Source organism: Callorhinus ursinus, unplaced genomic scaffold (genome assembly GCF_003265705.2).
Source record: "Callorhinus ursinus isolate GAN/ISIS: 27379988/994484 unplaced genomic scaffold, GSC_fseal_2.0 scaffold6, whole genome shotgun sequence".
Taxonomy (NCBI): Eukaryota; Metazoa; Chordata; class Mammalia; order Carnivora; family Otariidae; genus Callorhinus; species Callorhinus ursinus.
In genome coordinates, this window is record NW_027397068.1 from 43991486 (window position 1) to 44018333 (window position 26848).

General features: G+C 35.7%; 1 long non-coding RNA gene across 3 annotated transcripts in view; it reads right to left on the reverse strand.

The window, feature by feature from the left end:
* Nucleotides 1–26848, reverse strand: part of LOC141372987 (uncharacterized) — an 88765-nt gene that overhangs the window by 40244 nt on the left and 21673 nt on the right. For 2 of the 3 annotated variants that reach the window (XR_012378559.1, XR_012378560.1), the window contains exons 3-4: nt 11692–11764; nt 6633–6726 (exon numbers count right to left, since the gene is read on the reverse strand). This is a non-coding gene — a long non-coding RNA (uncharacterized lncRNA). The remainder of the gene's footprint in view (nt 1–6632; nt 6727–11691; nt 11765–26848) is intronic. The other variant, XR_012378561.1, reaches the window with a different exon arrangement.

The window sequence follows — 26848 nt, forward strand, 5'->3', positions numbered from 1 at the left end:
AATACCAGGGCTCCAGCCAGGTTTTCTGAGTCAGAATCTAGTATTTTAACAGGATTCCCCAGTGATTTATATACACATTAAAGTTTGAAAGTCCCACTGCTCTAGGAAGGATTCATACCCATGAGGCTTCTCATGGAAGTGAATAACCCTCCCCTGCACACTGCCTGCCTGGCATATGAAACTCGTACCTCTTAGTTCCAGTAGGAAGACTTTCCTCATGTGAGCATACCTGAAGTGGGGCTATATCACCTGAACTCCTCACCTTGGGTCTTTTTAGTCAGAATAGCTACATCTTACTTAATAAACATCATGTACGTTGGAGCATTTAAAACAAGAATGGACTCCTCCATAAGAGATTGACTTTTGTCAGATGTCCTGAACTAATGGCTTTTGTATTACTGACTTTGATCTTTGACTACATGTCTGATACTTCAACCGTTGTTTGAACCCTCAGCTTCTGGCCTTGACCCTGTCTCTCCCTAAATCTCAGCAGAGCAAAGGATAAAAGGATCTTAATTTCCACATACAGATGAAGTACTTTTGTTAGGTAGTATTAATTCACTCATTGCTCACTAACACTGCACTGGGCTTTGTGATCCAAAGATGAATAGAACAGGATTCCTGATTGTAACTAATTAATAAATCAATGGAAGAGACAGACAATAATAGATCAGTACAGCATGTGTGACAAATGAGAATACCATATGCTAGCGAAGGCATGATAAGATACACTCTTTGTACACTGCTTGTTTGAGTATGTTACCGCAACCTTCCTGCAAGCAATCTGGTAAGATGTATTAAAAGTCTTAAATGCTCTTGAATTTGAATAGTTTATACATGACACACTAAGGAACCCTTGCATAAAGTTTAGTAAGGAGGATGGGACCCGATTTACGTTTGGGGACGTTTACTTTGGCTTAATGTAGGGAATGGATTAGAAGGGTGCAAGACTGGAAGCAGGAGTTTAAGTAATAGGCTGTTGTAACAACCCAACATTTTTCTAATCTAAGAAAAGATGAACACCTGGAAGAGGGCCAGGCTTATGTCTGGCTTCTTTGAACGTAATATGTTCCTAGTCTTACCTCAGAAGTACCTTTACTAGGAAATAATCAGAGATGGATTATCACAAGCAAAGCTTACAATGGTGTTTACTGTTGTGATGTTTGTGATAGTGAAAAACAAAACAAAACAAAAATACCTAAATACCCAATATCCAAGTTATCCTTAAACAAATCATGACATAATAATTTTACAGAATATATAATCATTAAAATAGTATTTATGAAAAATTTAAATGAAGCGGAAGTAGGCATATGATATAATGTAACATCAGGCAAAATCTTGTGATCAAAATTATCCAAACATTTTAGTATGGTCTACAAATTCGCTCAAACTCCAATCTCTACCTAACTTATGCCCATGATACTTCCACTGTACCAAAATGCTGGTTATTCTCTAAACATAGCATATTCTATCACCATCCCATGCTATTGAATAGGCTACATTTGTTTTTGGTTTTTGTTTTTGTTGTTTACAAAAGTATTTTTTTTCCTTTACAATTCTGAGGTATCCATAACCACTTCCACTCTTCTGTCCCAAGGACAGTTCAGGTCCCTGGAGTCATCTTTTAAATTAATTAGTTAATGATCTATTTAATTGTCCCCTAAGAATACGAGCATGAGTTGTAACTTACTTTCCCTCAGCTTAGCTCTGGTGGGTACATTCTACCACAAAACTTATAACTGTATACTTTCCATGCTCATCTCCAATTTCTCATTCAAAGCCTCTTCTTCATGAAGATTAATTACCTGACAGGAATGAAAGACTTCTTAGAGGAGCCAGACCTTTTCCTTTTGAAAATTTGAAAGCCACCAAACAGCACAGAATCTATCTTAAATATGCTATTCTGACTTCTTGAGAGATTGAATAAAAATGTTCAGACATAAGTTGGTAAATAGATATGTTGATAAAGTAGAGGAACAATTTTTTTGGCAAACAGCTTCATGATAAATAAAAATTTTATTATTAAAAATCCTGTGTGGGGCGCCTGGGTAACAGTCAGTTCAGCGGCTGCCTTCGACTCAGGTCATGATCCCAGGGTCCAGGGATCAAACCCTGCATCAGGCTCACTGCTCAGCAGGGAGTCTGCTTCTCCCTCCCCCTGCTCTAGTGCTCTTGCTTGCTCTCGCTCTCTCTCTCTCAAATAAATAAATAAAATCTTAAAAAAATATTGTGCAGAAGAAATTTCTTTCTTATTAGAAGAACAAAAATTTTAAGGGCCCTCGATGGAGACTAGACTTCAGAAGTTGGATATTAGGGGAAAATGCAATCTTAAGAGAGAAAACAACTTAAAGGAAGGTCTGAAATTGGGATATTGCCAAGCATGTTTGTGGAAAGACAGTGGTGGGGAAATTAGATGAAGTCTATAAAGGGTCAAATTTTGGTGTTTGATGCCCATGTTGAAGTATTAAAACTCTATTTTTCATATTCTAGGGATTCATTGAAGATTTTTGTATATAGGCAATGACATGATTATATCTGTATATTGTAATGATAACTGAAAGTATGTGAGAAGTTTAGCAGGTAATAAAACCCGGGATCTGATAGTTCCTAAGTTGATGTCTTCTGCCCAACCTTTCATGTGACTCTAGACCCATAAACTGATCTGCTACAGGGCAGTCTCATTACACTCTTACACCAAACTCATCATACCTGAAATAGAGTTTATCAAAGTTACTTGTCTTTCCCATGAACTAAACCATGCATGAATAGCTAAACATACACATGTAATTTTAAAAAAAAAATTCTTAGGATGTCAATTTTCCTAAATAACTAGAATTAGAGGATCCAGAGTACTCTACTAGGGCTCTTATGTCCTTGGAATTTAGAACAGTTGAAGATGAGGGATATCACTTGCCAGTAGCTATAGGGCTTAGGTGTAAGGAGAAAAATACAGAAGGCCATGTCTTGAGGTGAACCTCATTTGATTCGGACAGACTCTCCGTCCAGGTCAACCTTGTAAAGGGCTAATCAGAAAGGGATAATCTGGAAAAGAAGGGAAAACAAACGAGGGCAAGAGGATTTGAAGCAGAATAGGAAGAATGACCAGGGGCAAATAAAGAGGAAGGCTCTAAGGATGACTGTGGAAACTCTCCGTAGAGGACTTTCACCCATAGAGCATGGCTAGCACACATGTCCAAATCTCTGTCCTCGCTTGCAGTGTGTTATTCTTTCATCCCCAGTTATTTCCCTGCTTCATTCTATTTCAGCTTGTTCTCACTTTGCTTTCCCTGTCGTATTTGTGACATCTCAATATATAGGACTTTAAGTTTGAGCTTTCCTTCCACTGATATTGGTTTCTGATTTGTGGTACATACAACTAAGAGTTTTCTAGATCAAAAACCAATATGGAAATGAGGTGGTGCTCTAGTACACATAGGAGAGCTAAGCCATGCCCTGAACCTTTGTCTTCTTGGCTGGGGCCAGGCATCCTCTAAGCCTTTCTCAAATTCTCTTCTGAGCAAATATCCTTTGCAATCAGGCATTCCCTGGGTCATACTACAAACCACTGACCACTCAGACTTTCAGCACTGAATTCTGCAGAAGATAAGAGCTGTGATACTCTACCATCCACATGCCAAGAGTTGCAGTAAATATTAGGGACTCTGTCTTCCAGGAGTTACCCAACAACATATGTCATTACAATGTGGCATAATAAGTACAATAGATAGATAGATAGATATAGATACACATACACACACATATATATTGCATTAATATTTTTTTAAAGCTGCATCATGAATTGAGTTCTCAGTCTTGCACATGAGCAGTCACTTCTCCCTAGGATAGCCATATTTGGTTCCAGTGTGGGACCAGTGCCTCAGTGCATATGTATACTTACACACCAATGAGTGACCTAATTCCTATTTAACTTAAGCATTTTCATTTGGTGAGTAAATTAGAGCTCTGTTATACTAGCAGTAGATGGATACACTGAACTGTAAATTATGCATTGGTTTCTTTCTTTCTCTCTTTCTTTCTTTCTTTCTTTCTTTCTTTCTTTCTTTCTTTCTTTCTTTCTTTCTTTCTTTCTTTCTTTTTTGTCTCCAGATTTTCACCACTTACTGAACTCACACTCTTATAAATATGAAAGGGAAAGAATTATTTCCCTAGGAGAGAAAAAAAAATGCTAAAATCAAGAAAACTTCATACAATCCATATAAAATGGCTGGTTGTAAGGACTTTTGTGATTCCGATGCTTCCATTAGCAGTCCCTCACTCCGCACCAAAGAGATCCTATGAAGTTAGAGCTATGGCACTTCCATTGACACTTGGTTAGGAAGAAGTTGATTCTTTTTTCTTTCCTTTGTGATATGAGTGTTTAAGGCCTTGGTTTGCATTTAGAGCGACTGTGGGTCTTCCAAAATCAGCTCTTCATATTTAGTGAAAAGTAAAGCATATATTGTAATAATAATATTACCACTGCCTAGGTCATCTTTATGTAGTGTTTGACAAATAACAAACTGGTTCTCTAATATGATGTTATTTGATTATTACAGTAGCCCTGTAAAATGAATAGAGCTGATCTTTTTATTCCCGTTTTGCTTAGAAGAAAGTCTGGCTTGCTAAAGGCCACACACCTGACAAAATCCACAACTGGCAAAATCCAGATCTAGGATTTTCAGACAGATGTATTACTATCCATATTTGGAAGTTTAAGAATTCTTATATTGTTCAAGAACATTTTTCCCATTTACGGTGTATGAGTCTTCTCCAAGCTCCACATGTCTTTTATTTCCTAGGTTTGTAAGAGGGACAATAACCTACATACTGAGGTTTTCTTACAAGAGAAATATTATTTCAATGCATTGTTCTAAAGAGCTCTATTCTGATTCTGAAGAGAAATAAAACATGCCTTATTTTTACTTTCTTAATAAAGTACTCACAGGAAATGGGAAAACAGACAAAACAAAAACACATCCAAAATAAAGAAAACTTCCATATTTTTTTCTGAAATATTATATCTTGACAGACAACATAGGTCTGTGGATGAAGCCTGGGTTTAGAAGTTAGTTATACTGCCAGACCCAATTCCTCCCACCTTGTTCCAATTTTTCCTTTTACCAGGAGCTCTCATCACCTTCTCAGATAGCAAAAATTTATACTTTAATTATTTTGACTTATTGTCTTTCCCCTCCAATTTGAATGTAAGTTCCAAGTGGGCAGGGATCTCTCTTTCACACTTTGTGAACACTAGCCTAGTGTCTGGCATATACTAGGAACACAGTAGTTTGCTGATTGAATGAATGAAGACATGCCTCGGTTGGAATTCTCACCTTACCATTTACCAGTAGCAGAAATTTAGGAATTTTATTTAACCTTTCTGAGTATGTGTGTGGTGAAATATATATAACATTTACCATTTTAACCATTTTTAAGTGTACAGTTCTGTGATATTAAGTACATTCACATTGTTTTACAACTATCCCCACCATCTACCTCCAGAACTTCTTTGACTTTCCCAACTGAAACTCTATACCTGTTAAACAACTCATTCCCTTCTCCTCTCAGCCCCTGGCAAACATGGGTCTACTTTTTGTCACTCTGAATTAACTCATATTAATAGAATCATACAGTATTTATATTTTTGTGACTGGCTTATTTCACCTAGCATACTGTCCTCAACATTCATCCATGTTATAGCTTGTGTCAGAATTTCTTTTGTTTTTTTTTTTAAAGCTTACTCATATTCCACTGTATGTATATACCACATTTTGTTTATCCATTCCTCTGTTGATAGATATTTGGGTTGCATCCACCTTTGGCTATTATGAATAATGTTGTTATAAACATGAGTATACAAGTATCTGTTTGAGTGTCTGTTTTTAATTATTTTGGCTATGTACTCCAAAGTAGAGTTGCTGGATCATATGCTAATTCTATTTTTAATTTTTTAAGAAACCACTATACCGTTTTACGAAGTGGCCGCACCATTTTCATTCCCACCAGCAATGAACAAGAGTTCTGATTTCTCTACATCTTTGCTAATACTTGTTAGTTATTTTCTTTTTGGTTTGTTTGTTTGTTTTTAATACTAGCCATCTTAATAAATATGAAGGAAATCTTTCTGAATTTAATAGCTTCATCTACACAGTGAGGATATACACAGAGACTTATTGACTAACAATTCTAGCTCAGAGTGTGTGTTAACCGAAAGGAGAATTTCTTTTGTTTACTGCTATATTTAGGAAGAAAATTTCCACATAAATATGAGAGTCACTTCCACTTTTCCTGTTACTATCTAAAATTCACTCAGAGTGGCATAGACATAAATCAGACATATCATACAGGAAAAAATAGAAAGTCTTATTTTTAATTTTTTCTCTTTTCACCCATGAAAGAGACTACTACTGCCTGGATCCAATAGAAAGAGTCCCAGTAATTACAAACTGAGACATAACTTTAGTGATTTATATTTTCTTTTAGTGAGAAAGACTTGTGAGTAAAATTAAAGAACTTAGGACAATCTGATTCATGTATGAAAATACTACCCTTTTACTAAAATATTGTATTATTTCAGCTGATCAAATTGTTGATTCACACATTTTAAAAAAATCACTGAAATTGGTTACCTGATTCAGTGAACTATTATTTGATTGATTTCACCATCTTGTTATTTAAGAAAAGTTATGATTCTCTCTGTCCCTCTGGAGATTCATGCTTGGCCTAGATATAATAAACAAAATTTTTGGTGCTTAAGGAACTTTATTCAACTTAACTCATTTTAATTCAGCAGAAGTTTATCAAACAGATGTCATGTACAAAGCATATATGGAAAACAAAAAAGATTCAACATGTACTTTTAAGAGCTTGTGATCCAGATGAGTAAATTGGGTAATTATTATTTTAACAGTTAATAAAATACTGAGAGGATTAAATCAATATGGCAGGATGAATATATATTTCTATCTCTTCATATGCCTAAGTTACCATAAAAGAAAAGAAAAATAATATCTACTTATATGTCTAACTATATCTATACCTATATCTACCCATGAATATAGTATGAAAGGGAATATAATAATCTTTAACAATTTCAAAATACTTAAAAGAGAATTGGATCAATATGGAGAAAGGAATACATAAATCTAGCTGCTATTTTGCCTAAAATGTCACAAAATAATATCACTATATCTAAAAATATCTATATTTAAAATAATAAATCTAGTTATTCTTGAAAATAGGAAAGAAATCTGTAAGTAGTTATATAATTTGAAGTATTTCTACCCCAAATCACTAAAGAACTTATCATAAACATAACTAGAAGCCATACTCTAGTAGACAGGGTTACTTGAATATAAAATTTTCAGAAAACAAAAGAATTACCAATAATTTCAGGAAAGCCAAAACCAAGAAACTTCATGAAAGCAAACAACTAATAACCATAAAAAGAGAACAACAACAAAAAAGAGATGGATAAAATAAATAAAACAAACTTTTAAAAGTATCCTCAGTTCTTTGAGAATTCGGTATCCACAAAAAAGGAAACAGACTTTGTAGAAATGAAAGCTAAGGAAGCTGAAGTGTTTTTAAAAAAGCTCTGTAGATGGATTGAGTAGAGAATGGGCACAACTAGACAGTAAATCCATGAGCTGAGAATGGAGCCAAGGAAATCTCCCAGAACACAACACTAAAGAACAAAGAAATGGAAAGAATAAGAGAAAAGTTAATAAACGAGGAAAACAAATTCCAACATCCATTTATTAAGAGCTCCAGAAAGGGGCACCGGGGTGGCTCAGTTGGTTGACTCTTGATCTCATCTCAGGTCTCAATCTCATGGGAGTTCAGGCCCCACAAGGGGCTCTGCGCTGGGCATGGAGCCTACTTAAAAAAAACAAAAAAAAGAGCTCCAACAAGAACAGAGAAGCTGGCATGGGAGAAATGACAAAGAAATCACATAAATTACAGAAGAAAATGTTGGATCTAATGGCACAACTGAAAGAACTTATGGAGTACCAAGTAAGATGAATAAAAATAGAAATATACCTAGGCCACCATGCTGAGGTTCCAGAATTCCAAAGATAAAAAGAAAAATCCTATAGGATTTTAGAGTGAAAAAAATAGGCTATTAACAAAAATGGACAAGAATCATCTAGGCAACACTGTGAGCCAGAAGATAATGAAGCTATCTTTAATGTTATCACTAAAACACTTGTTTTAAACCTAAAATACTAATATTAAATACTAATAATTTAAACCTAAAAAACTAATATTCAAACTGGAGATAAAATAATGATATTTTCAGGTATCCAATGATTCAGGAAGTTTACCACCCACAGTTGTTCGCTAAAAAACCACTCCTAAGTATAACACAGGAAAGAGAAGCCCAAGAAGTGGGAAATATTAGGCCATCAGAAAACGTGGTGAGCAAAGAAACCAATAATCCTAGTTAAGTTTAAATATCTGTTGAAGCATAATGTAAAAAATCAAAGATCAAATTTTTGGAACTAAAATCTCTGGTGATTTCAACATAACATTGGTAGAGGGCTGGGAGTATGAGCATGGGAGAGGGAGTCAATTTATAATGTCCTCAGTTTCTTACCTTTTTACAGAGATTATATAAATTCAGCTAAATGAATATATATGGATATATAGATATGATTATATGAAAATTATGGTAAATGATAAAATTATATAATATCTCTAAGCAAAAACAGAAGTAAAGTTCAACATAAGTTAAGACTTTATGAATAATTAATATTAAAAACAAATTAGTTGTATAAATTGCCAAAATCACTAGCAAAAAAAAAAAATCACGTGGCAAAAACACATAATCCAGTTAATAAAAGAGAGGGAAAGAGAAAGCACAGTAATTTAACAAGTAAGTGCAAACACATGATTAATTACAAACACATACATGTACAAAATAAACATGTACAAAATAGAATTATATATACTCATTTAGGCTTGTGGAATTCAACACCCAAGGAATAATAAGCAAAAATTGAATTTAATTGGTAGGTCTCAAATACCTAAAACATATGGAGCCTTATTCTTTGCACTATAGAATGGTATGTTATCACACATAAGTGCTGTGTTTGCTATCTAGCCGGTGATATAAGAAAAAGTTTTAAAAGGCAATTTCATGGATAAGACTGCTCTAGTGTACAATACAAAATTAGAAACATTGAGCAAAGTGTCAGTAAAGATATTGAGGAGGATTTAGTCCATAGTATCAAACTCATTATAATAGGAACTCTATTAATTGATTGGCTTATCAGATATTATCATCAGTAATCCTATAGCTGTTCTCAAATATTTATCAATGATGTTCCATTGTGAAGCTCCAAATAAAATGAGAGAAAATACAAATTTCCACATAAATCATTGCTACTAGATACAGAATAAAAGAAAAACTTTTTGACAGAAATTGCTAAGTGGTTATATTGATATCATCTAGACCCTTGCTGACATGGCACAACTCACTCTTCAAGGTCACGACCTGCACTTTTTATTCTATGAGTATTTCTTGATTAAAAGAAAGCATTGTCCTGACATCCTTACTTAGTCCTGCCTTTCCAAATAATATAATAGTAAATAACGACTGCACCTTACTTCAGTAAGTTCTAAGAACATGAAATGGTGGAGGGGTCACTCCAAAGGGTAGTGCTATGGACTGAATTGTGTCTCCTCAATATTTTTGTATGTTGAAGCCCTCAGTTTCAATGTGATGTACCTGGAGGTGGGGCCTTAAGAAGATATTGGGTTGATGAGGTCATGAGGCTCTCATGATGAGATTAGGTATCTTTATAAAGAGAGACATATGAGAACTTCCATTCTCTCCCCTCTCTGTGTCTTTCTGTCTCTCTCTCTCTCTCTCTCTCTCTCTCTCTCTCTCTCTCTCCCCCTCTCATCAAAGAAAGGCCATGTGAATACACAGGTGAGATGGTGGCTGTCTCCAAGGCAGGTAGAGGAATCTCATCAAAACCCAACCATTTTGGTACCCTGATCTTAGACTTTCAGCCTGTAGAGCTGTGAGAAAATAAATTTCTGTTGTTTAAGTCACCCTGTATATGATATTTTGTTATGGCATCTTGTGCTAAGACAGGTAGTATCATAAACCAGTAAAGGATGAGCAAAATGTTCTGGGGCAACTGACTTTTTGTATATAAGGATGAACTTATATAGATATACACTCATATATCAAATATATTTTATAATTCATCAGATACCAGTAAAAGCCCCAGTAGGATAGTGTCAGATAATACCAGTACAGGTCTTTAAATGCTAAGTTCTTTGGTAAACTTCTGGATTGGTCTGATCACATGGGATAGTATAGATCCCTTGTCATATACTAGAACTTCATAAACTACTCTGGCCAAATTCCTAGGAAATCCTTTCACCCAGGTTTCTGTATGAGACCCTAGAAATGGCTCACTTAACCCTCAGTAAAAATATAGCTCCAAGAAACTGTTACCAACATTCTTTCTTTTTCTAGTTTTCACACAAATAAAAAAGAAACAAAGTCCCAGAGATGCAGCAAGTCCATTAATTTTGCTTCTGTGGTCAACCGAATAGAATGGGATCTTCCTGACAGAGGGTACCTTCTATACCAGTCAGTCCTCAGTCATCCTGCTCTCCTCACCCTTGGAAATAAACTTTTAAACCTAGATGCCTATGACTGAGAAATATGCCCTTTTTACTTAAATCTTTGCTATACTTCTTATCCTCATTTTCCATCTCTTCTCATTTTTCCATGGTTCTATATTTAATAATCCTCATAGTATTTCTCTTCTTTCTTACCCATGATCTGTCTATATATTTTTTTTCTTTTTTCCAATCCATTTTAACTAACCTAGTTTTTTGGCTTAACATTTTTTTCTTTCTTTTCATCCACAAATATCAAAGTGTCCTGCACTGTTAGAAAAAAATGTAAGTGGTTTCATCCCATTCTTACTATAAATGACCTACTTCTTTTTCCATCACTCCAATAATGCCCACTTCAGTCCTCTAGCTGCCATGATCCACAAAGCTTCAAATGTTTCTTGGAGTTGAACTAACTAAGATGACCTGCCCTACCTAGCTAGAGCAAGATTAAAGACCAGGAGCAGAGCAGGATGAATAACCAGTTGAGGCTGACAGAAGGGGGAGATGCCCCTCATCATGGAAAGTGTGTCTACTAGGGTACCAGAGAAGACACAGATAGATGGTCCTGTTCCATTCCCACTGCCACTGTGCTAAAGCCCACATTCCTTCTGTACCCAATAAAGATGTGTGACTTGAGAATATTCTTCATAGAAATGATAATTTGGCTTAAAAACATTTCCTAAATATGTACACTTTACCATGAACAGCTTAGTTGCAATAACATTGATGAAAAAAAGAAAAAAATAGCTCAGAATGTCTGTAGTCTCTTGGTCTGGGACTTAATCTAAAATGAAGAAAAAATTAGATTTTTAAAGCTCTTATTCTTACCAAAACTCAAAAACTTCATGTTTAACATCCGGAATCTCCTGACAGACTGTATAAGACTTTGGTTGCTGGTACATAAGAAGCACTCAATAATTAATTTAGCTATTGTTCTTAAGAACATCTCAGTCACTTCCTTTAAATCTACACTGAGTGAGTCCCCCAGGCATCATTTGGTAATTCTGCTCAGTTATTTGAATTTACATATTCTTCAATACTCACATTAAAGATGTTAGCAGCTTTCCAGAAGTCAAACAACATAAAAGCAAATGTCCTGCAACATGGTTTTGTGACCCTGAAGACAGAGAAATCTGGAATCAGAAATTCTGGTGTTTTATTTTAAGTTAAAAAAAAAAAGAAGAAGAAGTTGTGCCCATTCCTCAAGCATTTTTATTCCTTAATTTCAGCATTTATAAAATGTGAAAAATAGAGGCTGGCCAAATTGAGAAACTATGAAGCATGAGCTTTAAATTATGAACACTGGTCATTTATACATAGATTTTGTTATTCTTTAAAATTAAAATCATAGTAGCTGATTTAATCCTTACATTATGACATGTTGCTGGGTAGTTATGCTCCTAGGTAGTTATGCATAAATAATACATTAATCTGTTAACATTGCTTTTATAATACTGTATCACAATTTAGCTTTTTGTTAATATTTGGAGGCATTGCGTGGATTTAAGATGGCAGACATTTGAAACCATTTTCCACTACCTACCAAATAACACGAGCTCAAGTAACTTACTTAACCCTTCTGTCTACCTCAGTTCCCTCATTGCAAAATGGAGAAATGGCTAAATTTCCTCATTGAATTGTGGTAAGAACTAAATTATATAATATACGTAAAGCAACTAGAATAGTGGCAGGCACCATAGTAAATACCTAAAATTGTTAGCTTGAAATTAAAATGTATTTATTTCTCATTTGTTATTTTTTCATTCTTTATTTTTTTATTTAGTCACATAATTTACACACAAGAAAATGGGTTAAGGCACAGTGGTTTGGGAATGTACTTGAAAACAAAAGTGAGTTCTTTTGGTCATTTCCATGATCCATGACTGCCTCTTCCTGGGCACCACTTGTTTGGGTTCCGTCCATCCTGTCTTCTCCAAAGAGATTCATTGAGAGTATACTCTGGGCTCAGTGTTGCAGGATCAAGTATTTGAGGACAGGAGGGCTCAAGGTAGCAGATTCTTGGAATCCCTGAAATTTGAGTCTATCAATTTCTTTCCACAGATGGTCTGCAAATTTAAACATGCTGAGAAAACAGAAGGAAAAGCACAGAGATCTGGGATGGAGAAAATAGAATAGAGAATATAGGAAAAATAGGCTTAGAATTAAGGCAGCATTACTTAAAGCTAAAGTTAAGAAGAGGAAAAGAAAAATAAGAAAAAGAAAGGGCCTTACCAGCCCTGGCATCTTTTGGATACTTCCGATCAACCAGCATCCAAGCATTGTCAGACTAAGCAAATTCAGATTTATGGTTCGGTGCTGGAGAGTATGTGTTATCTTTCCCGTACTTTAGTTCTCCAGTCATTTTTCAGTAATCAGCTTACTCAATACACTGTAACACCTTCTCTGGGCTAAGCCTTCATTGTATTAAACATTCGGACCAGGAAAATAGAGAGGTGGTTACCAAGATGAAAAAAGACATGATTGTTGACCTCAAAGAGTTTGTAGTCTGGTGGAAGAAACTGAAAAAGGCTCAGAAACATTACAATAGAGCCCTGAGTTAATGAATATAAGTACTAGGGGCTCAGGGAAAGAGGAATGATGAGTTCTGCCTGGAGAGTCAGGGACATTTTCACAGAGGATTTAACACTTGAGTAAGTCCCTAAGGACAACTAGGTACTCCCCAGCCTGAAACAAATTGTATTTTGTAGAGCATGAGGCATGCAGAAGCATAATGTGTTTGGGAAGTAGTTATTCACTGTGGCTGTCGTAGAGGGAGTATGGGTGGAGGCAGAGACGTAGAGGAAAAGATGGGGGTAGTTGAGAAATCATGTGCCCAAATAGGTTTAATATGTCTCTTTCATCTTCTATTCCTCCCCCCTCCCCAGCCTCCCTAGTATGACTAAATGAGTGATGCTTGGAAGTTTCTGTTTCTGGTTCTGGGGAAGGCAGTGAATCCATTCAACTCTGAGAAAAATGGCCCTGAGTGACCTGAGCATCTGGAAGGGCCATTTTCAGTCTTAAAGCTGGGACAGTTGAGTGGCTAGTAGTGTCAGCAAGTGACTCAGCTGGATTGGGTCTGTTATTAAATTTTATCATGTCACAGCCAATAGTATCAGTAAAACATAAAGCATTACTTAGAAATTATTGTCAGATGGAATTTCTGTAGTTGCTTTGTTGAAAATATCCATCTATGCTGCATTGGTATAGATAACCAGCCCTGTATGTGTGTGTGTGTGTGTGTGTGTGTGTGTGTGTGTGTGTGTGTGCGCGCGCGCGCGCATGTGTGCATGTTGTATATGTTAGTTTTTATAGCCTGTAGTCCCCAGGAGTCCTAAAGAATAAGCATGCCCTTTTAATATTCTTATTTGCTCACATATCTGTATTTTCAGGACAAGGGTACAATAGGGGCTTCTTGTGCCCATGTAAGTGTCATAACAAGGATGAGGGGGACCAGGAGATGCTGAGAGTCTAATGAGACATGACCAGTTGTTTCTTCTCTGGTGACAAAAGTATAACAAGGGCTCAGCTTTTCTCTAGCCAATCCTCTTCCCAGCCCAGGCCTTTAGGTATGGTTGACACAAATACTCCTTTCTCTTGTGTGTTCTAGTCTAGATTGTGCAAAATCCCTCAATCTGGCAGAAAAAGGCAATTCAACCCAGAAAATTCTTTGCCCATATTTTCCTGGGACTCTCCCCAGTAACACTTCCTGGAAATTCTGCCTGCCAAGGCTATATGAGAACACTGAATAGCTCAGCAGAGAAGGAAACTGATATGAAAAGTGGACAGGGAGTTGCCAAAGAGGTCTCTCTTGAATATAAGCATAAAAACGTAAAAAGGCACAATTAACTAACTGGTTTCCTAACATATTAAGAAATAACTCAATCTCTCGCTACCTAAAATCATGTTAAAATAAGAGAAAAAAATTAACACATTAATTTGTACAATATGAGGTGTGTATTAAGTCTACTGGATGGTGATGTGCCACAAAATAAACTTCCCATAATTCAATATGATTTGCTCTTAAGGTATCAGAAACTAAACCTGAATACACTTTCTGTTGGCATCTTATAAAAAGTTCTTACAGAATCTTAGTCTAATAGTTCAGCACCAGCAGCACCAATTTTGTGCAGTTCTCCTGAAAGCTTTCAGCAGTAAATCTCTAAAAATGTCCACTTAAGCAGTAGAGGTCATAAATACTTTGCAAGAGCAATAAAATAGAACAGAATTTTGGAAGTTATAATTTTAGTGGATATAACTGCACTATAAAAGAAAGGCCTCTGGGACCCAGAATAAATGCAAAACTCTGTCTAAGTGAACCGCAGTGCTAACCCATCTGCAAGTGGTAAATTATCCCCAGTCCCAGGTGTGGTGCATTATCCTAAGGGTGTCCAGTGATTAAAGGTAAGAACGTGGCTAAAATCCAAGGGAGCACTGAACATTAATGACGGCTGGAAATTGTCGACAATTTCTCTGGAAGTTTGATTTGGTCCTATTTGCTCACATTAGCCAGGTCCAAAGTTCAGCGGAGAGCCTATGATCAGTACAGATACTCCAGTGGAAGAGGCCCAGAGGGTGAAAAGAAGACTTTGGCTCTTCATTTGCCCCAGAAGGAGTTCACACAGATGAAAGTAGGACCATAATCCTATTACCTATAAGCTCTTTAAGCTGCAACAAAGAACAGACACTTACTGAGGCCATTGTCCTAAAATTCAAATGATAATTGCAAAGCAACATAAAAATTTCACTATATTTGTTCTCTTTCTGGTACATCACTTTCAATAGTACACATTTACATACATGTTCTTTTACAGTTAAATCTGTGTTAGGGTCGTAGAAACTCCCAAAAGGTCAAGGATATGTTTAATTGATTTCCCAAGCTCTTCCCCTATCACACACACCCATATGCATATAAAGAACATTGTGCATTGCTGAATACAAGTGACTATTTCATGATTACATTCATAATTTTTTATAATGTTTGGGTTCAAAAAGTCCCCATTTTTTATACTTTTCCACCAAGTTCTTGAATTGCCCCTTATGCTCCAATCTAGTTTTGACCAGTACAATATAGAAAACTGATGAGTACAATATCGAATGAAGGTGGCAAGGATAAGAAAGTTACATCTGAAGAGCAGATGAAGAAAATTTTCATGCAAGGAAGTCCAAGCTTCCAATTTTTAATCAGCATTTGATTGTGGCCTATTATAAATGCCAAATCACTTTGCAATATTGTGCTATGTCTTCACAGCTTAAAATAGTCACTGTGAAATAGTCATCCCACCCCATTTCCCCATCTGAAAATAATAACACATTGTACCTTTTGCTGTTGCTTCTAATTTTTGGGCTTTTATGATTGTGTAACTGAAATGTCATCCTCCTGCATCTAAGGGTCACCTTCTAGTTTATTTGGAAAATAAAAGAACAAGTGGGTTTGTCCCATGTCAACTCCTGAGTCATCGGCTTGGCAGCTGTTGTCTATATCATGTGCTCCTCTCAGCCTTGCTTTCTGCATGGCCTTTGGTCACTGCTCTGTTCACTGCTATTTACCACCTGGAACTTGGGTCTTCGTTGGTGGTATGGTGCCGATTCCAGAGGGCCACACTTTCTAACATTAATCTGTCGCTTTGCTCCCATTAATACCTCACCACAAAGTTTATGGCTGTTAAGGATTTTGCTGCAGGTTTGGGGATTGTTCCAAGTAAAACTCTCTAGTTCTCTCTCAAAAAAAAAAAAAAAAAAATTGGCTGATATCTATGTAGATTGGTTTTACCCATGGCTTTTAATCTGGGCACTTCTGGGCTGCAATAATCATCCCACAAAGCATTTCCCAAAGCCTTAGATAGGGAGTCCAAAGTAAGATCAGGACAACAGTAAGTGGGAGTCACATTTGCAAGGAGGAGGGCCCACAGAACATAGTCTATGGTGACTTCTGCAGTCTGGTTACCATTCAGGCCTTGCAGCCGGTGTGAAGTGAAACCAGCGCAGGCTACTGGGTGGACCTGTGTTGTTTCTGCATACCTAGTATCACTATCCTTAATCTTGTAATGGTGTCTTGACTTTCCTTGGGGATCGACCTCCACCCACTTTCATTCCATGTGGTTTAGGTGGGGCTAGCCCAACCCCTGGAATCAGAGGTGAGCTCATGACCCAGATCTGGACAATTGGTATTGTGGTCTGGCCATGATTGATTAATTACTCTTTGCTCTAATCAAAGTAATCCTAGGAATTTTTCTGTAGCAACTCAGAAAGACGTTTTGTTTTGGGGAGTTTTTTCTAAGAGTTCTAGCAGAGAGGATGAAGTAAGTCTGAGCTTCCATCAGGCACCATAAAATCATAAAAACAAGGCCAATCAAGGGGAAAGCAGCACAGAGATATAAAGATAGATTGGTTCTAATCATGGCATTTGAGATTCTTGGATCCAGACATGATTAAAGTTGGTAGTGCTGGAATTTTTGGTATGGAAACCAAGATTTTTGTTTTAACTTAAGCCAATTTGAGTTGATTCCCTGTCACAATCCAAAGGTTCTTGAATAATATATTGTTGAATTTTTCCTATGGCACCAGGTCTCCCATGGAAACCATAATAAACACACACACACATTTATCCCTCCCAAAGATAAACAATAATTTAAAAAATATTGCAGTCTAAAGCCACACTAAAAGAGAGAAGCACTTTTTTTGGGCGAATATAATAAAATCTATACAGATAGCTTTGTGAACAATAACTATAATGCTTTATATTATTATGTACAAAGTTTTAGTTTCTATCTCTTGTTTCTAGACAATAATCCTAAATCTTAGTGAAGCAAAAGAAAACAACTCCATTAGATTTCCATGACAAATAACAAAACTACATATTTCATTAGTTATATAAACATCTGGAATTGAAATTAAAATATCTGAAATTCAAAGTCAGTTTCATAGTCAGGCATCCCCCTCATCTCACTATACATCTCTATAAGCAGTGGTTCCTTGTATAGAATTTATTTCCCTGATCCAGTTCCTCAGGTAAAGGAATGAGAAAGAGGTAGGACAGGAGGCTGGTTCTTCCAGGGACATCTTTAATTTAGGCAATGATTATAAAGAACACAAAAGGGGCGCCTGGGTGGCTCAGTCGGTTAAGTGTCTGCCTTTGGTTCAGCTCATGATCTCAGGGTCCTGGAAAGGAGCCCCAAATCGGGCTCTCCACTCAGCGGCAAGTCTGCTTCTTCCTCTGCCTCTGTGATTCCTCTCCCTCTGTGATCGTTTTTGCTCTCTCTCAATTAAATAAATAAAATCTTAAAAAAAAAACACAAAACCTATTTACATTTTTCCAAATTCATTTATGACCTTTCTTAATACACATATATTCGTCTCCATTTATGGGGGAAGAGTGGTTTATATTAGAAATAAACCAATGGAGGGGCGCCTGGGTGGCTCAGTCGGTTAAGCATCCCACTCTTGATATTGGTTCAGGTCATGATCTCTGGGTGGTGAGGTTGAGCCCCTTGTTGGGCTCCCTGTTCAGTGGGGAGTCTGCTTCCTCCCTCTCCCTTTGCCCCTTCCCACACACACTCTCTCTCTCTCAAATAAATGAATCCTTAAAAAATAAAAGAAATAAACCAATGGAGGAAGGAAAAGTTGAGAGATCACTATACTACTCTAGAACAGATATTTGTTGGGAAATCTTTATCATTGAGTTAAAGATATAATTATGTTAAATTTGAAAGAAAGATTTCCAAATTTTCTTACATTATGTGGAGAATATTTGCCTAAAGTCTAAATATTTCAGTAAATCAGAGTTTGAATATTCATAATTCTATTAACATTTTGCTGGTGTGATGTTATTTGTGTGTGTGTGTGTGTGTGTGTGTGTGTGTGTGTGTGTGTGTGTGTGCGCCTGGTGAAGGCAGAAGAGGGAAGGCAAGAACCATTGTATCATCTTGCTATCTCTCCCTTGAAGGAGAATGAAGTTGGTGAACAAGAAATGGAATCCCAGTTTGGATATCAGAAAAAATTATTCCCATTCCAAAGGACTCCAGTCTATGTTTCACATTTATATAATACCAAATAACATGGACTTATTTTCATGGTCAGTGAGGATTAAATGCACTACCTGCCTCCAGGAACCTGGCAGCTATATGAAAATTTGCTTAGCTAATCAGGAGTTGGTTCTCAGTCCAGTATGCATTCTGATTCAACATATCTATTTAGTTTAGTTGTTTTTTTAATTTAAAAATTTTTTTTGTTATTTTTTGTTTTTTAAAAAACGTATCAAAGTATTGAGGTATCAGGAACAATGATTCTGTGTCTTCTTAAATACCCCTTCTGCTTTCTGGCACCCCATTTCATTAATTCCTTTTAGCCAATCTAAAGTAGATGTAAGGCTTTTAATTCAATCAGAGTAAAATACAAAGTTATTTACTTACTTTAGGAATTCTTAACTGCCTGGATCTTCATCTCTGGAATATTGTTGACTTTAGCCTAATCTGTGATACTAACCATTCTGGTTTGGGATATTTTGGGATCAAAACCCTTCCCCTTCCCTGGGTAAGCAGGTCTGTTCCAGTCTCATGAGTTGTTACCTGTTTGGTTTGACTACTCACTGAGGACTGTTCTTTTCCTAGGCTTCCCCACTTACAACAGACCCATCATTGGCTCTGCTTCAACTCCCAGAGCAAAATCCACTCTTTAGCATAGTACATGAGAACCTCCACCATCTTGAATTCCGGTTTTATTAGATTGAACCATCTATATTTTCTACCCACTCAGACTTCCATCTCCCTGGTTTTAAATGCTGAAGAAATTCTTTCTTTATATAATATCATACACAAATATGTGATCATTTTAACTTTTTAATGATTGTTGCCTAATAACATGTTTTTAACTTTTCCTGCTAATGTGTGGGATTCTGCTAATGGTTTTCCTATATTACACAAGCTTGTTTTTTAGAATAAACCCCACAAGGTCACAGTAGGTAATCATTTCAATGTGATATGTTCTGTTTTAAGACCTTATAGTTTTCATCAAAATATTCATAAAGAAAGTTGAATTATATAATATTTTTTACCTTTTTGACTTTTAGTATTAAAGCTAAATATATTTCATAATGTGAAAGGGATAGTAACATATTTCACTTTTCTATTTTTTCAAGTTCATGTACTATAAGGAACATTTATTCCATGACAGGTTTTGGAGAAAAGTCTTTAGGAAATCAAGTTGAAATAATAATTTTAGAGATAATTCAATTTCTTGTTAATGCATCAGTTTGGTAATTTGATATTCTTTTTTTTTAAAAAAAGGTTTTATTTATTTATTTTTTTGAGAGCAGAGCCTGAGGTGGGGCCTGATCCCAGGACCCTGAGATCATGCTGAGCCAAAGGCAGATGCTCAACTGAGTGAGCATTTCTCAATGATGGTTAGCAACAACAACAACAAAGATAAATACACACACTTGAGCCTCCTTTGGCTGCTAAAGCTTTTATTTAATTCAGTCCGTTTATCATGAAAATAGAGTCAGTTTACAACACAGGGCAGAGAAGAGGTGTTGGAAAAAATCCTTTTGACTTTTGCCAAAATAATGAAGTTACCACTGCGAGAAGTATGATTCCTTACTCTAAAAGGCTTGTTTTACACATCATTAGATATTCTCTGATTGTTATTGGAGATATTGATAGTGAAAATGACGTGGGAGAATACTCAAAGAACTTAGATAGTATAGTGGAAAGATAAATCAATATCTCAAAATCTATAGTTTAATATAAGAATATCTGACTTTAAAAGGACAGACATAACTTTATACTATTTTAAAGCATTCATCTCCTTTATTGTAACTGCACTTGCATCATTGTCTGTCTCCCTCCGTGTGCCTTTCTAATGGCTTGGATCAAGGTTTTTTTTATCTTTGACCCCTCAATTTCCAATATAAGTTGTTTGCCCTCCAATTTGTAACCACAAAAATGTACTAAATGAGTAAATGAAGAAACACCTGCATCTGTAAGTCAAAGAAGTATTTTTTCTCCTTTCTCTGGTGAAAATTATTTAACATTTCTGAATAGTTGTTGAAATTTTTTACTCTTTTATCTAATATAGAGAAGAGTTGACACCATTACTTAGAAACATCATAAGTAGTTGAAAAAATAAAATATAACTGCTTAAATTATTTTAGATGATTAAGATATGATAGGAAGAAAGCATTGGTATTATAGAAAAGGGAACAAAATTTTGAGACTTGATATTGAAGTTGCTTTTTTTCCCAAGCACAGTTAGACAAATCCATGAATTTACCATTGCTTTCGACTCTCAAGGAAATACAAATTAGTTAAGGATAATAAAACCAACATTCAGCTTCATGTTTGTGGGTTGGGTTGCTACATGGAATCAGAATGTATTTTCTGTGGCATAATATTTTTATAGTGAAGCAGCCAAAATACCACAAATGCATAGCACGAGATGCAAGTGTTCTGGCCCTTCCAGGCATTTCTGTGGCTTGGCATTGATAAATGTAGGTGAGATATAGGTTGCAGTTAGGATCAAATTACAACAAACACAGAGTTTTCCAAAAATATAAGAGTTGCTAAAATAGCTTCCCTATTACCTTGGGAGAGGATGCCTGTCCATCAACAAGGTGAGACTTTAGAGCAAGTTCTCACAATTGGATCTTTTGGGCCCAGTCAAAATAAAAGCAATTTATAAAAGACCTTTCCCTCACATTTCCACAAGAGCCCTTTGTGGCAAGCACTAATATATAGTGGGACTTGCTTTTCCCCTTCCTTCTTGTTTCTTAATTGGGTATTTTTGCCTGTTATTGAATTAAAAGAATTGGGTGATCCCTTAATTTCAGAAATGATCAAAAAGTACTAAGACCAGGTGTGTGTATTTATTCTGTAGAACATTACGTCATCGGCCCACCCAATAATCATGTTTATCACTTATGTGATTTCTTAATGTATAGGTCATCATTTATAAGCATGCAATCTGTCCACGGATATTTTTTCTTTTTCTTTGTATTTTTTCCCATCAGTTTCTCCCTAATTTGGTTACATCAGGTAATGACATAATGTTGCTTGGAAAACACAGTGTGTGGCACATATGATATGCACAGTACCTTGTAGTTATTAATAAGATATCTAAACATAAGATACTTCTTAAGATTAAAGAAAAATAGAGCCTCTGAGTTTTTTATATGCTCATATGATTTTGATTTGCTTTTCTGGTATAATAAATGAGAAGTCTATTCTATAGTTCTCTGATATTACTATAGCTAGCTGCACACTAGATTTTCAGCTATTCTTTGTGATTGATAGTCTAACATGAAATTTGTGTTTTGAAATAATGTGGCTTTTCTGAAGTTGATATGCTTTAACATTCACCATTTCTCATATGGGTCAATTTCTCAGTATTCTGAGAATATATCTTGATAAGTATTTATTTGGGTTTTGACCTAGTAACTAAGACTCTTGTTTCATTTCAAACAATGAACCAAGTATTATGGGGTCCATACATTTGGATCATAGAAAGTTAAACTGTGCTATACTTAGTTCTACTTTTAAGAAAAACATTTTAAAATGGTGCTGAAAATGATACTAAAACTTTTAGATTATTCTCACAGAATGAAGTCCTCAAGACATCATCAATCATTTTCTTTTGTTTCCCGTCTCTATGATGTCCCTTCATACCACTTTCAATGAACTCCCTGTGGATATTTTGACCTTAAGACAACTGCCACCATTCTTATAGCTACACAAAAAGACATTTATTACAGTCAGATCAATGCAAAACTGATGCAGTTAAGCCATTTTCTAATTAGCTCCCTTTCCAATTAATCGCTGATGAATGCTTTCCACTAATTCAAAGGTTCCAACCAACTAATGTTTTGTTCTTTTGTTTTTATTTTGACAAGGACAAACTGAATTTCTCATTGCCCAGGAATACACTTGCAACCATCACAATTATTTATATTTGCACTGGTAAATATTTCAGCCCTCCAGAACATTTAGTAATAAAGGACCTCTTATGTTGGAAACAGTAGAAAGACAGTTACCACATAGTCTCATTTCAGGCTTTGTATTGAATATTTCCATTAGCAATGTAAAAAATGGTATAAGTTGATTGTAATCAAATTGAAAATGTGAATCAAATGAAACAGGATAGATATTGGGCAATGAAACAGCTTTCTAACTTCCACACCATTTATGTGGCCCTGTGAAGTCTGATGGACTCTAATGATTCATTGCCTCCTGATATTGGAACCAAACACTTGGGTCCTGAAGTTAGGAAAGAATCTGGGTAGCTCAGACATAGTTTTGACAATGCCAAAACAAGCTTGGAAAGGGAAACAGTTTAACCAAGGATTTGGCAGCATAAAAACCCAACAAATATGTTAATTGATGTTTGTTTTAATATTGAATATAGTCAAATCCTTTTTATGTAAAACCAACCCATTAAAGAAGACACCCTCTGAAGGAGAACAGTTGAGCAACAGAGGTCAAAATGTCAACTGAGCCATTCTTTGTTAGAAGTCACAAAAAGAGGCTGAAACTTTTTGATGAGGGTTCAAAATGAGATGGAAGGGAGAAGTGTATGAAAACTATGCTTCCCTTTAGATTGTATATGTCAGCATTAGTTAAGATTTGTAGGGTAAAAAGAATTTTCCTCATCAAATGTTGGTGCTCAAAGGCTGTAAAACAAATGTATTAGCCAAAGATCTGCAAAAGGCCTTTAAAAGATTAAAATATTAACATTTTATTTTCACAATGAGGATCCATATAGCTGTGAAATGTTATGCATTGAGATTCAAATTTTTGGTTTTGGGAATTCGTCTGAATTGAAATGTAGTCTAAATGAACCTTGTTTTTCTCTTAAAAACTTTCTCTGGGTTATAATTACCAACATGTTGTGAGACATATAAATTCAGTTGATAAAACCATGGCAGGTATAGGCATCCTGCTAATTCCTAAACATATCCATTATATTGAAAACAAACAAAAAATATATTATGCTTGATACATGACTGGCTATAGCTCATTCTACCTTTAAGTTCTACCAATCAATGCCTCCTGATAAAACAAGGTGAAAGCTATATATCAGAAAACACACATCAAGGCTAATAGCACTTTCATTTAACCAGGAATGAGGTGGAACATAATTATGATGATAATAATAACCACGTATGGAGAACCCACTGAATACCTGGCTCACAATATGGCAATTTGGATATTCTCTTCTATTTAATTACTAAACAAATCTTAAGGCCAGTATTATCATTCCCATCTTATAGATAAGGAAATTTGTTAAATAGCCTGTCCAAAAACAATGACAAAATTAATGTGAAGCCAAAACCCAGATCCAGATCTGACTGTACTAAAAGCCTATGGACTTTTCACTCAGCAATCCTGCCTAAAAAAATAATAATAAAGTGAAACACCAGAGCTAAAGAGAGAATATTATATCTCTGGTTGAGCCCATGTTGTGATTTCATGTTTGAGGTCATATTCCCCCATTCCCATCCCACTCCAAACACAGCAGTTATAAAAAAGCAATTTCAAGGAAAACGATTAAATAATAGAACCAAATTAAAGAAAATTCAGACAGAGATCTCTGTGGACCTGAAGTGGAAGAGAAAGTACCAAGGGTATGTGTGTTTGTACATGGGAGTGGGGGTAGCACGGGTATGATGGTCAGTTTTTTGCACTCAAATCTATTCCCTGCCTTTCTTCTGTCTATATTGCAGGTAGCCACATTTCCTAAGCTCTCCTGACAGCTGGCTTTGGCAAGGTTGGCCAAGAAGAAGCAGTAACAAGGAACTGGAGAATAGGAAAAAAGGAAAAGCTACGGTATCTGGCCTCCTATCTCTGCCTCACTGGCATCTGGCAGTGACTATGTCTCTCTAGTGGTTCATGGTCTTGCCAGATCCATTCCTTCCATGGTCCCAGCTACCCGCCAACCCAGGCTGGTTCTGGTTTCTGTCCAGTGGCATGGGTGGCTAGTCTCTGATGATAGCAGATACAACGGTATAAGACATGGTGCTGGAGCAGATGTCCCAGGATGGAGGAGGGACTCAGAGGAAGAAGCTGTTAAGTTAAGAAATGGATAAACATAGAGAGAGAGAGACAGATAGACAGAGAGAGGGAAAAGGAGAGAGAAATAACCCTACCAGATTAGAATCAAAACTAAAATTTCCAACTAATTAGAACTAAATAACCCTAAGAAAGGCTGCCTGAAATTTCAGGATGTTAATACATTATAGATAAAATGGTGAGAAAATAGAACAATCTCAAAAAAATTATTATAAATTTACAAAACTAAGATCATTAAAGAGATAACAAATAAGATTAATTAAAAAGAGAAAATTATAGGAAAAGAATAAGATTGTGAAACTAGAACTGATGGTTATGAAAAATAAGAATTGGTAGAAATAATAGATATCATATCCCCCAAATCTTGAAATATCAGAATTATCAAATACATATTATAAACAAAGGTAATGACTATGTTTTGTGACTATGCCACTCCAGTGGGTAAATCCAAACAAATTTAGCATACTATCATTTCTCTCCTTCTGATATTACCATACAGCAGGTGAATACATTAGGACACTGAGAACAACAAGCTCATATTGGTGGTCTCTTATTTAACCAAACCAAATGTAGTGTGAGTACATTTTTCAGATTTCAAATGGCCATGGGTGACATATCATGGCTTTTGCTTTGAAACATGTGCAAGCGGAAATCAACTCAGCTATGTTTTAAAGTTGCCAACCTTTGAGGATTTACTGTTTATTTATTCATATACTGTAGAGGATGATAGATCTATCTATCTGTCATCTATCTATCTATCTATCTATCTATCTATCTATCTATCTATCTATATCTATCATCTATCATCTATCTATCTACTCATTTATTTATGCCTAAAGGCAGTCCTAGAACTGTCTAATGATATTAGTGTGGCCAGCCTCTATGCCCAGAGGCTTAACTATCTATTTACACAAGAGTCCTGGTTTGCATTCTCAGTTTTCATAATAAATGTATCAGCTCTATCATTTACTTCACTTTCGTAAATAAATTGCATTTCTACGGATAAACAATACAGAATGCCTGGCTTGCAAGCCTGTGTCAGAGAATAAATACTCAACTATTTCTTGTCCTATATTTATCGAAAACCTTATTGAAAGAAAACATATTTATGGAAGAAAACATCAAAGAGAAATAATTCTCTAGTCTAACTGGTTTACTTAGTTCACCCTGCACCATTGTAAAGCCTAAACACCAGAATACATGATCATAGCTCCCTACAGACCTATTTTTACTGAATTGTACATTGGTGTTTTACTCTAGACCTGTACTGAAGGCTGCTGTAAGAAAAATCAAATGAAAACCTCTTTGATTGGGGTAGGCTAAACTACTTTAACAAACAGATCCAAACAACTATAAGTGTCTCAAACACAGCAGAAGCTTATTTCTCATTCATCTAATAGTCCAAAATGGGTGCTCCTGGTAGGTGCACAATTTTTATCCATGCCATGATTTGGGAATATTTTGTGGCTCTGTCATGCCCTAGTTCTTCCTCATCATGGGCATCCAACAGGTAGAAGATGATGGAGAGCCTGGTTAAAAGCTTAGCCAAAAAATAGCACTCATATTAATGCTTACTTTCCATTGGTGGGAATTAGATGAACAGTCATTCATCATTGCAAGGAGGGCTGGGATATGTGGTTCCTAGGTAGGCAGCAACTTCCCATTGATGATTCTATATTTTGGAAAAGCAGGATAGAATTTGGTGGACAAATGTACACTCTCTGCCACACTGTTATCTGTTATAATCACAGCAATATGTAGAGGACATTGATCATGACTTAAAAAAAATAAATGTGTGAAATTTCTTTCAAAATAAGCCAGAGAAAGCTTTTCTTTCCTTAAGAAACTGATATACTTTTCCTTTTGAATGATATAAATCATGTAAATGATCATGATTTTGTTGGTTGTTTGTTCAATTACTATTTCCTTAATTTTCTGTTTGCTTTGATGTAAGGGAAGCTTAAATCAAATTTTGGTTAAAATTTAATAACTGTGCAGGATCTTATGATTTGAATAGAAGAAAAATAAATTCGTGCATTTATTATATAGGTAATATATGAAATGGTAAAGCACTCAAAAGGACAAAATGGCGTCAACATTTGGGCACCTCTTGCCAGAGCCAACGACTTTTATAAGGTTCTTTA